This window comes from Callorhinchus milii, unplaced genomic scaffold (genome assembly GCF_018977255.1).
Source record: "Callorhinchus milii isolate IMCB2004 unplaced genomic scaffold, IMCB_Cmil_1.0 Scaffold1, whole genome shotgun sequence".
NCBI classification, from domain to species: Eukaryota; Metazoa; Chordata; class Chondrichthyes; order Chimaeriformes; family Callorhinchidae; genus Callorhinchus; species Callorhinchus milii.
Window position 1 is genome coordinate 86,137,247 of NW_024704742.1, and position 16,354 is coordinate 86,153,600.

Sequence of the window (16,354 nt, forward strand, 5' to 3'; positions counted from 1 at the left end):
TGACTTCCATCTTGTCGATGTTCAGCTGCAGGAAGTTTGTACTCATCCAGGCCTTGATGTTTGACAAACAAACTGACAGAATATCAGTGGATCTGGAGTCGCTGCCGGAGGAGAAGTGGATTTGGGTGTCATCTGCAGTACTTTAATAGTAATTAGATGGTTTGGGAATACAGCCCCTCATTTTGTGCTGTAGTTCACTCTACCACTCACACTGTACATAATGGCTGATGTGGTTTTATTACTGACAGTGGCCAGTATTTCCAATGAAATACAATGAGTTTCCAGCTTAGGAACCACCCTTTGCTCAGTCTCCGACAGCATCTCTTTGAAATGCTTCAAGATGTAATTGATAACACCTCCTTACCTCTCCGACCTGCTTGTACCCTACTTCAATACCCGATACTTTCACTCAGCTGACTCTGGCCTCCTCTTGTCCCAAGTCTTCTCTGCTTCACCATCGGTGGCCATTATTTTAGCCACCATTCCCGAAAACTAAGGAATTCTCTCCCTCAATTTCTTTACTTTGCATCCTTCTTGCCTGTCTTCAGATCACATCTTAAGACCTTCCTCTTCGTCCGTACCCTCTCTCCTCAGCTCAGTATTAAGCTCCGCCTCTGTTAAGCATTCCAAGACGCTACCCTGCTTGAAAGTTACTATATAAATGGAAGCTGTTTTTGTTATGCTACTTGACAGGCACTATATAAATGGATGCTGCTGTTGTTATTGTCCTGATCTTGTAAGCTGAATAAGTCTGACAATACAGCCAGCAGTTGGAATCTTGGTACAACCAAGATTTAATGTGTATCACCAGTGCGTTGGAGAGAGAGAGTTCACCTGAGCAGTAAATATGTAATATTTAATACCAATGCAGCCTTCCACAGACAACCAGGATCCCTCATCGCATTTACAAAAGTCTGAGAGATGACAGAGCTGATGGTACAAGGTGCTCCCTTGTGGGGAAGGATGCTCACTTTCTCACTGATGATACTTTTTAAATGAAGATGTGTAAAACTGAATGTTGCCAGTGACGCTGCTCCTTCATTTGATTATTCGGATTTGATTCGTTCTTTGTGAATTTTTATGTGCTTAATGAGCTATTCTCTGCCAGTTAGGCTCCACCACTGTTAAGAGCTCTGAGACGCTACCCTGTGTGGAGGGCGCCATATAAGTGCAAGTTGTTGTTGTTTTATCTCCTCTTGATCATACCCTTGGGTAATAAAATGAGCACACAGACAGGGCTGTGATAAAAGTGAACATTTCTTTGAACTTTCTTCTCCTAGTGAGGTGAGGGCGAGGATTTTGAACTCCATCCTCTGGGAAATGGGGAGCCAGTGGAGCCGGGCGAAGATGGGGGTGATGGGGTCATGGAGCCTGGTGCAGGAGAAGACATGAGCTACAGAGTTCTGATTTACCTGCAGCTTGTGGAGGGAAGAGTTGGGAAGACCGACAAACAGGGAGTTAACTTAGTACAATAACAACAACAACAAAATTACATTTGTAAAGCGCCTTTCGCATCAGGAGGATGCCCCAAGGCACTGAACAGTCAGGGATCAGGGCCAGAGCGTGGAAGGGCAGGGTTGGGATGAGGGAGGGCAGAAGGGGTAGGAGGGCGGCTGAAGGCACAGTCAAAAAGGAGGGTCTTGAGTCATGCCTTGCAGGAGGAAAGAGACGGAGCAAGCCAAAGGGATTGTGGGATGCAGTTCCAGAGGGTGGGGGCAGAGAGGCTGAAAGCCTGGCTGCCAATGGTATGGCGGGTAGGGCAGGAGACCTGGAGTAGGCTGGAGCCAGCTGAACAGAGGGAGCGGACAGGTTGATAGGGGGTCAGCAGGTCAGAGAGATAGGAGGGGGAAAGGCCATGGAGAGCCTTGAAAGTGAAGATGAGGATTTTGAATTCTATCCTCTGGGGGATGGGGAGCCAGTGGAGCCGGGCGAGGGTGGGAGTGATGGGGTCACAGAGCCTGGTGCGGGAGAAGACATGAGCTGCAGAGTTCTGGATGATCTGCAGCTTGTGGAGGGAAGAGTTGGGGAGGCCGACAAGGTGGGAGTATCCGTAGTTGAGCCTTGAGGTGACGAATGCATGGTCATCCAGTAGTATTCAGCCACTGGGGTGCAGGGAGCACCTAATCCATGCACCATCCAGCTCTTTTTTGCTTCCCTGAATATCAGTCAGGAGCAGGACCCTGGTTGAATTTCCCCCTCTATATTTGAGTGGCATTATATCCAATCCTCTATCTGAGATTAGCTAATTTAGCACCGATCCAGTTATGTCACTCTCCACTCTGTATGGTTTAGTGTTGCAGGCGGTGTATTCCACGCCAGGCAATGAGTGAGCTTTCTTGAGAAACCCTTTATGTGAACCATAAGTGGACTGATCTACCGGTGTGAGCTTTTTTCATAAGCAGCCTGTAGGAAAAACTCAAAAAAATTATTTACTTTCATATGTTTTCCATATGCAATATGACCCACTTGATATGAAAATTAGTTTCAATGCTGAGAGCCCGGGATTGCAGGCTGACATGGATGTTATTGGTGGTGATGTTGTTGTTGGGGGTTGGGTGGTGGAGAGGGAACAGCGAATGAAGCAGGATTACTCTGCAGGGTGTAAAAATCCACTGTCTCCATGAATGATTGTATGATAAACCTAGTGAAGGAGAAAAGCCGGATTACTATGCTTTTTTTCATTATGATGACAAATGAGCAAGTGATGTGCAGGGCGACCTCATTATAAAGTGAGTCACTCATGGCTCATGTTTGCTTATAACACAGGTGTCCTGTGGACCTGTAGTTGTGAGTATGGATCCACTTTGGACTTCCAGCGTGGACTGGGTGGTTTTTTGCGCACACATGCTGCACCCAAGAAGTTGGACAGTCAGCCGCGATCACTCTTACATGAATAAATAAGCCTTTTATTTGATATAGCTATAATAATGATTATAATCCTTGCATTTGATACAGCGCCTTATCTCGTCATTGAGACGTCTCAAAGTGCTTCTCAGGATATACTGTAAAGTGGATTGACTGCTTATTTTTTGGGCGAAACGCACCAGCCAATTGTGAACAGCAATGTCCCCCAAACATCCCTGGAGTTAGTGCCCAATTTTATTTTGGAGATTTATTGGCCAGGACACTAAAAGAGCGAAACTCCCTTCTCTTTTTGAATAGTGCCATGGTATCTATTTCACTTGAACAGGCAGACGGGACCTCAGTTTAACGTTTTATCTGAAGGACAGCACCTCCGATAATGCACCACACTGCATCTTAGACTATGTGAGTTCAAGTTCCGATGTGGGATAGCTCCTTTGTATTGGGAAAACATCTTAAAGCACTTTACATGATTTACTGTAAAGTGTGGTGACTGTTTTGTAGGCAAACATTTAAAAGCATTTCTAGCAGGGAGCCAACCAACCTGCTCTAAGAGGGACATCGATGGTGACCTCACGACCTTTGTTCTTCAGTGACCCGTTATAACTCTAGAGTCCATTTTCTGGACCCAAAACGCTCCTTATAACAGGGTTGCCCTGTATTTCAATGTCATTGTGTTCGGCATTTCTTAACCAATGAGGGGAGCGTGAACCCTATTTGTTTTTAAATCCATGGTGCAGACATATATACACACACACATATATGTTTACCACATACAGACACATATCCATTTATTTATACACATGTATATGCACACCTCCAAAACAATAAAAATGGTCACTCATTTCATGGTTGTTTGTGGGACGTTGCTGTGGGCAAATTAGCTCCCACATTCGCCTACAAAATACCACAGTCACTACACTTTACAGTATATCCTGCAATGCGCTTTGAGATGTCCTCCCGACATGACAGGCACTATATCAAATGTAAGAATTATTATTCATTATAAAGATTGCACTGCGGTTCAATCTTTATAATGATTGCGGTTCCTAGACCTTCCCAGAATTGAATCACAAGTGCAAGCATGAGTGTTGCACAAACAATTATATTTGCATACTCTCTGTCACAAAATATCACACTAACGGTATTCTGCCATTTCTTCCCCTAAACACTAGTTTCTTAGAACAAATTGTAATCCAAACTAATCAAATTGAATCACCAATTAATTCCAGTATGAACACACCGTTTGGACTTCAACATAATGATTTTGAACCAAGCCTCTGCTCTCAACTATTCTCCTTTCCTTGAAAAGACAAGTGAATAAGGGGCATTTTTGTACCAAATCATGGGGATACCAGCCTATCTTCTTGAATAATTTCCTGTTTCAACAAAAAATTGATGTCCAATTATTATTTTAATTTTCTCCCCACTGGCATATGCCTTTGTGCTCCAGGTTTGTCCTCCTCTTAGTGTGGATTCGATCCCATGGGTACTGGTTACCCTATGATATCCTGCACAAATGGTCATCGTTCATGTGTGATCCTTGGCAGTGAATGTTGGCAAGCCATTCAACGGTAGAGGGCATCAGAGCAAAGTCTGACTTCTTCCCAGCTGACTGCCACACATACGCATTATCAATATAAGGCACAGAAGAGGGACCAACACCATTGAAATCCAGCTGATTGTAGCCTCCCTGTCTCTGGGAAGGCCAATTTAGCTTCCCCCAGTGACTGGTCTACTCTTCCAGGTCCTGTCGATGAGCCAGGTTGGCTTTGATGTCATCAGCAATGCCTGGACTCGCCTGGCTCAGGAACTGGATACCAAGATTGCCACAGAGCATGTCACTTTGGAGCCAGTTCAGCTCCAAGGGGACCCTGCTAATCTCACACCCAAGGAGGATAGTCAGGGGTGCTAAATAAATGCAAGTTGTTGCTGTTGTTATTGATGTTAAGATATCGCAAAGCGATTCATAGAATATATTGTAAAGTGAATTGACTGCATTTTGTGGGCAAAATACGGCAGCCAATTGCACACAGCAATGTCCCACAAACAATCATGGAGTGAGTAACCAATTTTTTAAAAAATCACTGGTACAGTGAACACTAAGATAGACCCTGTGATTTATTGTAGGGTTATATTCCACAAACCCTTTCTTCACGACAGACTGAAATAAATTATTGGAACCAAGAGGTATATTTGGATATTTATTTCTGAACATCACATAGCCAGTCCAATACTTTCACAGAATGCCACTGATCCAGATATTTTTGAATAGAAACACAAATTAAAAGCATTTCCTTTGAAGTCTAGCAAATGAAAACTCAATTAGAAAACATAGAAATATTCTGCAAAAATGAGGACCATTTAGCCCAACATATCTGTGCCACTTTTACTGAATTGTCCCTTGTTTCCTCCTATCTTCTCCTCCTCTTTTTATGTAGTTTAATTGGTCCTGTTACATTGGCACATTGCTGCTTCGTATATTGGTCTTCTGTAGTCCAACAGCTCAGATTATATACAGGAATAATTTGTACACTGTACATTTGGCACTCAATCACCAAAGAGCACAATACATATTTGCTGTCCAATGGTGAATTATGCTGCAGCCCGGCTTTTGAGACCACAGTGGTTTTGGAAGAACATCTATTGATTTTGTGTTTTGAACTGTTGCCTCTTTTTTTTCGCCGTTTTTCGACATCTGCGCATTTCAAGGTTACTTGTATATCAAAAATGCAATGTTCACGTCCCAGAGCCTCAGTGTTGATCAACCTGCACAGTTCATCTGTTGTTGGGGAGAAGAAAGTTGGCAGTGGGACCAATTTGTGTTATTCGCAAAAGGTTTTGTAATGGGTGAATCCTGCAAGCCCTCAGACGTGTTTCAGGGCTGATCCTCTGATCTCTGCTCAGATGCTGATCTCCTGATTGACACTGGGAAGAGAGAGGAGGGGGGAGGGGGCTGAAAAATAGAACAGTTCCATCTAGGTCTAGATTTAGACTTTTTGTCTCAGCATTTTAGAGCGTGCAAATTTTGGGAAAGTTCATCATTGAATGTTTAAAATTATTAATTCTAGGGTCGAAAGAACTGGACAAAGTTGGCTTGAACGTTTAAGAATGAATTTTAAGAATTGTCCAAAACAGGCATGTTTACAAATGCTAAGAGAAAAGACTAAATGTAGACCCAGGTCGAATTTCCTCTCCCTTCCCCTCCTTCTCCCCCACCACCCCCGAGCCTCCTTTATCTGCCATCCAATACAATAGAATTCAAAACTGAGAGCAGTTCTGTGCAGAGTTCAAGAGACGAGTCCTGAGACATCTTCCCAAGCAGCTACTGGGTTCACGTTCCATAAAATATACAGTCAATCAATTCACTTTACAGTATATTCTGTGAAGCGCTTTGAGATATCTCAAAGACGTGGTGAGGCGCTATATCAAATGCAAAGGTTATTATTATTGTAAGTCCTTTTGTGAATACAATATTAATCTTTAAATTTGATATAGCATTTTATAACATTGTGAACTGTCTCAAAGCGCTTCACAGAATATACTGTAAGTTTAAAATGTCCTCTTGACTTGAAAGCCGCTATATGAAATGTGAGAATTATATTATTAATAAAGAAAGAACCGCCTGTTTTAAAATTGCTGTGATGTAGATCTTATATTGTGCAGAATACTCACCCCACCAGGAATTAAGAGGAATTTGTTCAGAAGTCGAGATAGTTTCGGGTTTTTGCTTAGTGTAACACCGCCCCACCCACACAGCCCTGAGTAGCTCTATTTCATTGAAGCAAGCACCTGCTGCTCCTCAGTGGGGCACAACAACAGAACTAAATGAACAAAGACAAAGATGTATCTGTAACAGAGAATAGGTATAACAAACATATTGAACTCAGCATTGTGAGCACACACTCCAAAGGAATCTCACCCTGATTCTCAATAAAAACAACCTTACCTTGAACTCTCCCATCAAATCAAGAGAAAATATCAGCATTTCAAACAAAAATCATTGTGGGGTAGATTTGTCTGAAAGGTGGAGGGTTTGAGGGAGAGTGTTCCAGAGTTTCGGAGTGTAGAGGCTGAAAGCACAACCTCTGATGGTCGGGGAGGGATGGTGAAAGAGACGAGCAGGAGGTTTGTGCCTGTCGGGTTGGGTGGTGGATTGGGGAGTGAGGAGTTCGGAGAGGTAGGGAGGTGCCAGAGAGTGAAGAGATTTGAACACCAGTGTGAGGATCTAGAAGTCGATCCATTCGGTGATGGAGAGCCAGTGAAGCCTGGCCAGAACTGGTGAGATGTGAGTACGGAGTTTGGTCCGGGTCAGTATGTGGGCAGCAGAGTTCTGAATGAGCTGGAGCTTTTGAATAGTGGAGCTCTGGATTGAACCCAGTGATGAGATAGTCGCTCAGCAATAACAGACAGCAGCACTGAACAAATATTGAACTGTCTTTTGTACCTTATAGAATAAACTTAATTAGTTATGTAATTCCCACTTTAATGACAAGATGAGATGAAGTTGTTAACCACACAAAGACAAAATCTGACAATGATAAGGGAAGATTACCAGATAATACTGCATGATAGGAAACGACTGCATATTGTAGGCAAACACAGCAGCCAATTTGCACACAGATAGTTATCTAAAACAGATAGGCAAATGGCCTTCTTCTATGGTGTATGTTTGTATCGTTCCACAGCAATATCACACAAATAGCCATGAAGTAGTGAATGGGTTAACAGGCACTAGCAAATGTGCTCCAAGATAGAAACGTCTTTTTTTCAGCCCACCCTCTCTGCATTTAGAAAGGGAAGCCTCCTCCACACTGTTATTAATCTGCTGGTTAGAACAGAAATTTGGAGGCTGTGAAACGACTGTGCTGCTTGAGTGCTGCATAGACAATATTTGTGACAGGATACATTCATTAGAAAGAATGGAGACATGGATCTAATGTACAACAAAGGGGACAGGAGCGTGTGTCAGCTTCCTCAGAAGGAACATGGTTTTAATTGAAAGTGACTTTGTCAGAGATGCCACACAAAAGGGTGTAGTTATAATTCAATATTGATGGTGAAATGATAAATTAATACCTTTCTGCAACCTCTCTGGTTATCTTCTTTCACTCTCTGGCATCCCATGGGGTGGACTGGGTGCCATGTTGTGCCATTTACCTTCAAATGATACCTGCCGTGCCATTTGACAGTCACAGTGCAGTTGTACAGTGACGGCCTATATTGTTGGAGGAACCCTGACTTGTCATACTCTGCTTTTAATGGGTTGTGTTTGGAAATAGGAGCATTAAGAAAACAATTGCTCGAAGAAAAAAGACCAAGGTCCATCCAGTTCGCCTTCCACCACCCTGGCAGTCGTATGCACATGCCATGTCCCAAACTCTATACTGTTTCCCAAGATATTATTTCCTAAAATAAATCTTCCTAATTTGCTTTTGAAAGAATCAACTTTCTGTTTCCACCATCTCCCTAAGCAGCCATATATTCTCTGACATCTCACTGACATCTCGGTCCAGATTGGCAGCGAACTGGCAGAGAATCCATACGGATGGCGAGCGTGGGAGATGTTGTGCTGGTGCAAAATAAACACACCGGCCCAGTGTTTTGTGTCCCTCAGGCTAAGGAGGTCATCGTATGCTGTTCTGGTGTAACATTTCCTTTTCCCACTGCAGCAGCCAGGTTTGGGCTTTCTTCACTTTCATAATTTATTCAACAACAATTCACGTTTTAATATTTAATTGTGTCATCACGTGGTGTTTCATTTTAGCCTAAGCAGCTGTTAGCTCTGCAGCTCGTGTACTGTCCCGCACCAGGCTTCGCGACCACATCACTCCCACCCTCGCTCGTCTCCACTGGCTTCCCATCCCCCAGAGGATTGATTTCAAGATCCTCATCCTCACCTACAAGGCCATTCACGGCCTTGCTCCCTCCTACCTCTCTGACCTACTATCCCCCTACTTACCTGCCCGTACCCTCCGTTCCTCTGGCTCCAGTCTGCTCCACATCCCCCGCCCCAACCGCCCTACCATCGGTGGCCGGGCCTTCAGCCTCTCAGCCCCGAGGCTCTGGAACTCTATCCGCCAGTGCCTTCGCCGCCTCCTCCCTTTCCTCCTTCAAGGCCGGTCTCAAGACCTTTCTCTTTGACCGTGCCTTCAGCTCCCCTCTCGACTGTCTACCCCCTCCTCGCTCCCTCCCTTCCCTCCCCTCACCCTGACCATTTCCCCCCTGCTTGGGTCCTGACCCAACTATCCAGCGCCTTGGGACATCCTCCTGACGTGAAAGACGCTCTATAAATGAAATCCTGTCCTGTTGTTGTTAATGCTGGCAGTGTCTCCACTACATTGGAGGGGATATGCAACAACAACAACAAAATTACATATGTATACCACATCCAAGGCGCTGACACCAATGACAGTGAACAGTGCCTTAAAAAATTCAAGTGTGCACCAGGCAATGCTCTGCCAGTGGCCTGTTAGAAACGCGGGTAACAATGAACCAGAAAGGACTCCCTCCAATGATGCAGATGGTAAAGCTAATGCTCATTCTGTAATTGATCAAGGCTCAAATCTCAGTTTATGCTTACTTAGCTGATCGCTGAGATCTCCCAGTGTCCAGGCCAACAATCCCCCAGATAGAATTGATAATTTACTTCATTACTGTTTTGTGGGACATTGCTGAGTGCAAATTGTCTGATGTGTTTGCCTGCAAACGACACAGTCATTGTCCTTTACAGTAAATGCTATGAAGTGATTTGAGGCATTGTCATGATGTGAAAGGTGCTGCATCAAATTCAAGGATTATTATTATTGTATTATCACTCTCCCAACTGATCTCCAATTACCGCATCAAGCTGTTTCCTGAATGAGTGCACTATCCAGGTCTCAACAGCACTACCTAATAACTTTTTCCAGTTGTTAATTACACTTTGGGTAAACAATTATTTCCTGGTAACTGTACTATTGGCAACTCTGAGTTTCCATAATCCTGTTCTGCTGCCTTGGTGTATCTGGTTCAATAATAATAATCCTTGCGTTTGATATAGCGCTTTATCACGTTGTTGAGACGTCTCAAAGCGCTTCACAGAATATACTGCAAAGTGAATTGATTGATTGTATATTTTGTGGCCAAAACATATCATCCAATTGCACACAGCAATGTCCCACAAACAGTTGTGGATTGAGTGACCAAATTATTTATTTATTTGGAGGGATTATTACTCCCAAAATCCAATCTGACAATCAACTAACAACTGGGATCCTACTTACTGCTCGGTAAACAGAGGGGTATGCAGTAGGGAATCTTCCCTAAGATTTTGCCCTGCCCAGGAATCGAACCCGGGTCCTCTTGCTTGCAAGGCAAGGGCTCTAATCAATACGCAGGACTTCAAAGAATTTTTATATGCTTCTTTGAGGTCCCCTCTGAGACATCTCTTTTCAAGCCTGAAGAGCCCTAGCTATTTTTTTAAACCTGGTTTTCACATGTTAAGTGCCTTAAAGCCTCAAGGTCATTGCTCCAGTGGTTCAGCTTTTACTAATTTTAACTGATGACTTGTGAGGTCCAGGAGCTTTCAGTCCCATAACCAGTGATATGTATTACAAAGTTAACACAAGGTTGCTATTATATTAAGAATATAACCAGCCTCAACAGAACAATTTTTTCATTACATTACAGGATTACAAACCATATCAGTGTCAAGTTTACAGATTTACCTTTCAGTTTTAGTGACACATTTCACAATTCCAGAGTTTTGCCAGCAACCCGATCATTTTATCCAATCCCATTGAGAAACCATTGATCTTTTTCCTGTAGAACCAGTTATGATGATTGGAAGCAATATAATATGAATTATTGCATAATTTTGCAGAGCTTTCTAATTAATATTATCCAGCGTGCCCGCACTCCCCCTGGACTGGTGGAAACGTTATAAGCAATAAAGCTTAACATGGCGCTTTCATGTCAGGAGGATATCTCAAAGTGCTTCACAAAATATTTTGCAAAGCGTAGTGATTTTATACGTGAATATGGCAGCCAATTTGTGCATGACAGTGAATGACCAATTTTTGGGGGGTTTGTTGGCCAGGATACTGGGAGAAACTCCTTAAACTTTTTGAATAATGGGATCTTTAAAGAGTACCTGATCAGACAATCTGAATGCCAGTTAGCGAATATTTCAGATCAATATGTGAAGGATGTTAGCGAAAAATGTGAGATCCTCGGAATTAATATTTTGGCACATTTATCGCATTGAATGTACCCAGAGGTGTAGGAGGCAAACAGCTCTTCCCAATAACAACCTCAGTGACCATGACACTGAGGGTGAATCCAAGGCACCAGACCTTCATCTCACAAATTGTGGCATTTGACTGCTGGTTAGCAGGGTTCTGGCTTTTTTTTCTGTTCAGATAAAAGAAAGACTGGTATCTCATAAGGCTGATGGTCAGATTGCCACAATCTGGGAGCCAGAAATCTAATGCATCATGGAGTCACAGTGAATGGGGTGAGGAAGGCTCACCTCCTGTTTATCTGGGTATATTTTAATGAATTATATTGGAAGGTATAATCTTAATACACACATTGATCCGCAATGCTCACTAGCTGCCAGGCATGTTGCCACGATCCACAAAATGGAGGCTAATCCTTCATGAATGGGGTGAGTCGTTAATTTGAGTGAGTCATTGGCATTTCCAGAAAATCTGTCTTATTTATATAAAATCTACTCCCAAGAATTCTCCTCAGTGCTGTGTCAGTCATTTTTGCCATTAAAGCCCTGTTTAGTATTATAAGGATGGCATGGAATCATGGCTCTTAATTACAGTATTGGATTTTCACCAGTGTTAACATCATCCCAAGTAGGATAATTGAGCAAAAATTAGTAAAGAATGATGCTTGTGTGGCATAAACTGAATTTCTGTGAGGGAATTAGAATTACAGAACACGAAATGTATTCAATTATTAAAGATGGTCATAAATTATCCAGGCTTCTTTTTGTTTACCACAATTTTCCTTTGAGCTTACCGTATCAAAGCTTCAATCATCCTGTTATCATCATCAACAACAACAACAAGATTACATTTGTATAGCGTCTTTCATGTCGGGAGGCCATCCCAAGGTGCTGGACAGTGTACAGCATTTCAGACCCGAGCTGGGGTCAGGGGGGAGAAGGGAGGGGAGGGGAAGGGGGTGGCCGATGGCATGGTTGAAGAGGAGGGTCTTGAGAAGGGACTTGATGGAGGCTAAGGACGGGGCGAGGCGAAGTGACTGGGGTATGGAATTCCAGAGGTTGGGCATAGAGTGGCTGAAGGCTCTCCCGCCAATGGTGGGGCGGGTGGGTCAGGGGAAGTTGAGAAGGCCAGAGCCAGCTGAGTGGAGGGAACGGGCGGGTTGGTAGGGGTTAGGAGGTCACAGAGGTAGGGTGGGGCGAGGCCATGGAGGCCTTTGTACTTGAGGATCAGTATCTTGAACTGTATCCTCTGAAGCATAGGGAGCCAGTGGAGTCGGGCAAGAATGGGGGAGATGGGGTCACAGAGGTTGGTGCGTGAGAGGACACGGGCTGCAGAGTTCTGGATTATCTGCAGCCTGTGGAGGGAGGAGTTGGGAAGGCCGACAAGCGGGGCATTTGCATAGTCGAGCCTGAAGGTGATAAAGGCATGAACAAGAGTTTCAGCGGCCTGAGGGGTGAGGTAGTGGTGGAGTCGGGCGATGTTACGGAGGTGAGGGAAGGCAGAGCGGGTCATGGCTTGGATGTAGGGAAGAAAAGACAGTTGAGGGTCAAACAAGACACCTGGGGTCCTGACTGGTTTGGTGAGTTGAAGTGTGCAACCGTGGAGTCCTGTGGCTCAGTGGTTAGAGCACTCGCTTTGCAAGTGAGAGACCTGAGTTCAATTCCAGGCAGGGCGAAACCTTGGGCAAGTTTCCTTACTCCACACGCCTAATAATAATCCCTCCAAAACCCAAAACAATAATAAATTGGTCATTTTCAATCTACGACTGTTTGTGGGACATTGCTGTGCGCAATTGGCTGCCGCGTTTGCCCACAAATATACAGTCAATTCACTTTACAGTGTACTCTGTGAAGCGCTTTGGGACGTCCTCCCGACGTGAAAAGCGCTATATCAAATGCAAGGATTATTATTATTATTATTATTATTATTATGGAGGTTGATGCTGCCAGAGCCTGAGGTGCAGAGGCGCTGGCGCGAGCCAATCAGGAGGGCCTTAGTCTTGTTCACATTCAACTGTAGGAAATTTGCCCCCATCCAGGACTTGATGTCCGACAGACAGTCTGTCAGGACAGCAGTGGTCCTGGAGTTGAGGGTGGAGGCAGAAAGATAGAGTTGGGTGTCATCCGCATACATGTGGAAGTTGACCCCATGTCTGCGGATGATGTGACCAAGGGGGACCATGTAGATATTAAAGAGGAGAGGGCCAAGGACAGAGCCCTGGGGGACGCCAGACGTGACAGTGCGGGGGCTGGAGGAGAAATCGTTAGAGGCAACAAAGTGGAGATGGTGAGAGAGATAGGATTCGATCCAGGCAAGGGCAGGTCCGTGAAGATTGAGTAAAGTGGAGAGGCACTGAATGAGGATGGAGTGGTCGACAGTGTCGAAGGGGCAGAGAGGTCGAGGAGGACAAGGAGGCAGAGGGAGCCCTGATCACAGATGTTCAGAATGTCATTAGTGACTTTGACCAGGGCTGTTTCCATGCCGTGGGCAGTACTAACTTGGAATAAATTCAGATGAGATGTTAAACCGAGGTCCCATCTGCCTGTTCAGGTAGATATTAAAAATCCCATGGTACTATTCAAAAAGAGAAAGGAGTTTCTCCCAATGTCCTAGCCAACAAATTGCACAAATAAAATTGATCATTCATTTCCTGGTTGTTTGTTGGACATTGTTGTGTGCAAAATTGCTGCTACATTTCGCCCGCAAAATACAGTCGAACCACTTTATGATATATTCTGTGAAGCGCTTTGAGATGTCTCAACTATATGATAAGGTGCTATAATTAAACAGAAGGATTATTACTATTATTAATATAATTTGTGAGAAGCAAACATGAATGAAAATACGTTGTCCTGGTTACAGTGAATACTGCGCATGTTTTATGCTGGAGTGGGCCTGGGAGCTGGTGATAGAACAAAGTATAGCTTCAACGCTTTAATTATTGAGTATGGTAGGGTGAATACTCTGGAAGAATGAGATTAAAAAAATGCTGCCATACAGGGGAGCCCAGTTATAATGCCCACCCAACCCCCGCTCCCCCCGATTTGAGTGCTGCTTCACTTGTAGTGTTGGTGAACTGTGAACAACAATCCAAACAGAAGTGCAGTAAGTACATTTGGCTTCCAGCGCTGACCTAGCAGCTTCTTGCTCTCAAAATGGCCACCTTTCCTGTTAACAGGTGGTTCCTTAGGCACAGTGTGCACGTGCAAGAAGCTATCAACTTAGCCAGTTTGTTTATGGCTGCTTCACACTGTTTTGACATGGTGATCAATGTGTCAACTAACATCCCTAGATGTCTTTCAGCTTCCCCCTTGGCAAGTTCTATCCCATCCATGGAGTACATGCGCTTCTGACTGTTATTCTTGTATAAGGCAGAGTCGAATAGATACGTGTTTAAGAGGAATTTAAAGTCAGGGATTTTGGAAGGAATTCCTGAAAGCATGAGCGTAGCAGTTGAAGGCTCAATTACAGATGGTGAGACGGAGAGAGTGAAAACTGACCAGTAACTGAGAATAAAGACTGAGCCAGAGCCAGAGAAATGGAGAGTATGGGCAGGAGAATGGTGTATGACGAGAATGTAAGATCATGAAGGAATATGAACGTAAGGATGAGCTTGCCACTCATTGACTCAATGTAATTTAGGGTAGAGCATTCTGCATGGTGCACCATGTGACAATGATCAGAAGAGGCCAGAGGCAAAACAGTGCATACACTGTAGGAGATAGGATTTGATCTTATTATAGGGTTTAAAAATAAATAGGAAAACTCCCATTCTCTTGAGCTGATATCCATCACCTTGATAAGCACAAAAATTCACAAATAAAACTAAAACTTTGAAACCCATGGCACAGCCTTCACAGATTAAATGGCTTTGATGTCTAAACCCTGGCGTTTATTAACTTTTGTAATGTTTCTTGTAAAATACTCATTTTCTAACATTATTGCACTGTGAGCTTCAAGGTTGCTAAGACAATAAATATGTTTGAAATTGACCTTCATTTGGGGCTTTGCTTAAACAACATTTTACTCAAGGTAGTGTTCTGTGTTCATGTGTTAGTCTTGCTTTTTTTACACATCCACTCCCTAGATGTGTTTGAAAGTTCACATCTGAGAGGGAAATCGGTTCTGCAGTGCACATGTGTGAGAGTGAGTAGATGTTTTGTAGAGCGCATTGAGGGAAGAAGCATAACAATAATGGGGGATGGAGTAGATTTGCATGGACAGCTTCTTTTGGAAGAGAGAATGAGCTTTCCTTTAGATAAGACTGAAATCCTGTAAATAGTTCTGAAACCTGCTAATTATTGCAAACACTCTTACCAAATGTCGGCCGTTGCAGAAATAAATAAAACCTTGTAGATTAAATTTGGTACCACTTTAACTGTTAACTAGCTCATCGACGTTTACTTGTAATGACTGTCATCGGGGTTTACTTACTGAAAATAACAAATTATTTCACAGATTTTACAGGAAAAATATTCAGTGCTTTTCATTTCTTCCATTTAGAACACTTCCATCTGGTTGAAAGCAAATGTGACTGCATTGCCCTTAATCAAATGTCTCTCTTGTATAACACTGTTAGCTCGAGGCAGATTCTTCTGTCTTCAGAGGCTTATGCAGTACTGGGCAGGGTGAAGTAGTTAACATTGTATCTTAAGGAAGAACATCAGTTTTAAGGATTGAATTCAACTAAGTCAGCCTATAAACCTGATTTGCCTTAAAACGTAAGATGGTGCAGAATCGTGGAAAGTTCTTTAATTTAATTCATTCTTGATTTTAAAGCCGGTATTCTGTCAGTCCTTTGAAACTGACTTCAAAATTAAACTTCAGCCCCATTAAATTGGGTTGTTCGGGAATCTTTCTTTACCAATTGAGAAATTACCAACCTCTATTCGAAAAAAAACATTAGAAAGATTTAAATGAATAATGATTGTGTCCAAGGCCATCTACTCATTACTTGAAATCCCACTTAGTCTTAGTCTGTAAGAATCGTTTGTCTTAATTTGAAGATTGCACAGAACTGCGGAATATTCTTAAATCTCGCTTTAATTTGGAAGTGGGCGTCTTTTTACAAATACAGAAATGCTTCCACATTAGGACTGACCTTGAGAATTTTTGCACAATTCTGCACCATCTTAAATTTTAAGACAAAATGGAACCATAGGCTAATACGAGGCAGAATTTCAAATCTTGTATTCTACCAGATAAAGATAATAAAAATAATAATCTTTACATTTGATATAGCGCCTTATCATGTCATTGAGACGTCTCAA